Raw genomic sequence first — 2,680 nt, 5'->3', positions numbered from 1 at the left:
TATATTTGTAATATTTACCAAGGAATTTATGTTTTTGGTTATACTGTAAAGATAATAGAATATTTCATAATTCAGTTCGCATAATAGGTTTTTTTAGCGATTTCTTGGTACATGTACTAAGGTTGTTATCAGAAGTGCACCGGGTATCAGACCACGTATGAATTCGATACAGTTTAAAAATGATTTCATACTCTGACGTAATATGTCATATAATAGTCGAACATAGACAAAAAGTGACATGAATCATACGGCTCTGTTACTAATGAATAAATCCGCAAGAATATTTTGGTACAATTTAATTACCGGAATTATATTACAAAAATTGTGTAATATTCCTTTATATATCTCGATAATATACATTTTATCTAAGTTATGTATCTTCAATGTATCAATCACACTTAAAATGGAAAAATTAAATTATTAATTAAATCACGTATGCCAAATAGACAGCGTATACAGTATTGCAAGAAATTAGAAGAAAAATCGAAGGAAAAATATTGAAAAAAATAACATAGTATCGTTTTATATATGTATACAATATCAATAAAGAATAACGAAGTTACTGAGTAAACGACAAAATAAATTGATAATCTTTGACTAATAAACACAACAATTTATTTTTAATTTGTTGTAATATATTTTTAAACATATAAAAATTAATTAATGAATAACCTATTTGCAACATATCTTTAATGTTAATTAATTTTAGATGAAACCGATACTTACATAAAAAAATTTATGTCACTGTCTTATCTGGTTATCAATATACTGCATTGTTTAAATCTTTATTTATTACCTATTAATTATCCTCTCTATCATAACTGGGGTTATCATTTGTACTGTTTCCAAAATATATGTACTTTGGTTGAAGCTGTGAAACAGTGCATTCTTACTTTACACTTACTAAAACCAAAAATGTATTCTTTTTTAAAAGATAAACCAACTGGAAATAAAATTAAAAAAATTTTTATATTTAAAAACAAAAGTATAGATATTGATTACGTTTTTTCGATTAACGATCTAATTCAAATATATTTTTGGAAAGCATGTACGCAAATGCGGAGTTCTTAAGAAAAATGTCATCGAATAAATAGATTACTTTCAAAAATGTGAATATGGCAAACATTTGAGCTCCGAAATCCTGCAGATCTATTCTTTCTTTTTTGCAATCCCAAACTGTAACGATAATATGGAAAGCTTCAACCCATAAACGCTTATTATTATCAATAAGAGAAATAGACCGACTGTTGACTCCATTAAAAAATTGTTAAATACAATTTTTGTTCAGTGTACAATTTTATTAATTTCAAACAATTTAATTGATCACAGTTTTACAATTATTACAACGTAGACAAAAACTGTTAACTGAAGTATGAAACAAAGCAAAATAAAAATTATTAAATTTTATATTTATGTAAGTATATTAATATAAATATATAATATATATATACATATTTTATACGTATAGGGCATTATGAGCACTGCAAGTAATATGAGCATCCTTTATATTTTTTTTGTGCAACGGTTGGTACTAGTAATGCCAACTGTTGTAAAAAGATGCACCTGGCTTCGTGACATTCCGATATGCTGGCAAGTTTTATCTAAATTTATGTAGTTCGGATTTTTATCATATTAAATAAGTAGATACGTTATTTTTATTTCTTACATTATTTTTTGGAAAACTGAATCGAAAAATTCTCTACAATTTTGCAATTTTTGCAATATTTTTTTTAGTTACCCACTGAGCAAAATGTCTAAAACCGACATATAAGACAACTTTTACGATATCTTTAAAAGTTCTTTAAGAAACATCTTGAATTTGTTTCACAGAGAACACTGAAAAATATCTTAAAATTGTCTTACATCGATTTTATCGGTATATTCGGCAACTTTTAAAAATTAATATCTCGTTAACTATTGCGAAAATTGTAAAATGGTAGAGGCCTTTTCGATTAGGTTTTTTATTAGGAATAACACTATATAATTAGTGGGCGTTATTTAAGAAACACGCTGTATATACTTACTTATTAAACAAATGATGTCATAACTTGACAATGCTAGACGATGACTAATATAAATTTAACTATGAAATGGTAAAAAGTATTTCCGTTTCAAAAACTTTTGTCGTTCATGACCTAAATTCCTCACTATAGGTTAGTATTAGTTATATACTATAATTCCGAAAAAGAATTTCCAAATCTGTAAAAGTAATACAAACAAACTTAAGTTACAAATATTATTACGATTAATCGAAAAAACAGACTACCTTAACATCCCCCTTCCCTAGTGATCTATTATGAATATTTGTTGCAGAAACGTACTTGTATGTACATTCTATTCGCGATAACATTAATTTTCTGTCTTTAATGTTATTTTTATGTTGATATCAAAAAATTCTAATCACTGATTGACATTTCATATTTACGAAAGTTGTTTAATAAATATTGCCAATAAAAATTATGTTCTAGAAATTTTATTTTAGTACAATAATAATGGGTTCCAAATTTTAGTACAATAATAATGAGTCTCAAAATCTTATTTGAAAAAAATTGCTTTATTATTTAATACATCAACGGCGGTCTTGCGTATGTATTAATAGATGACGCTGTTGATGGAAAGTGAGATTCAATTAATACTAAAATTGTACTACTATGTAAAGAGAAACAAGAACAAAATTTTA

The sequence above is a fragment of the Trachymyrmex cornetzi genome, unplaced genomic scaffold (genome assembly GCF_001594075.2).
Source record: "Trachymyrmex cornetzi isolate Tcor2-1 unplaced genomic scaffold, Tcor1.1 scaffold489, whole genome shotgun sequence".
Classification (NCBI taxonomy): Eukaryota; Metazoa; Arthropoda; class Insecta; order Hymenoptera; family Formicidae; genus Trachymyrmex; species Trachymyrmex cornetzi.
Note: the sequence above shows the minus strand (reverse complement) of the source record.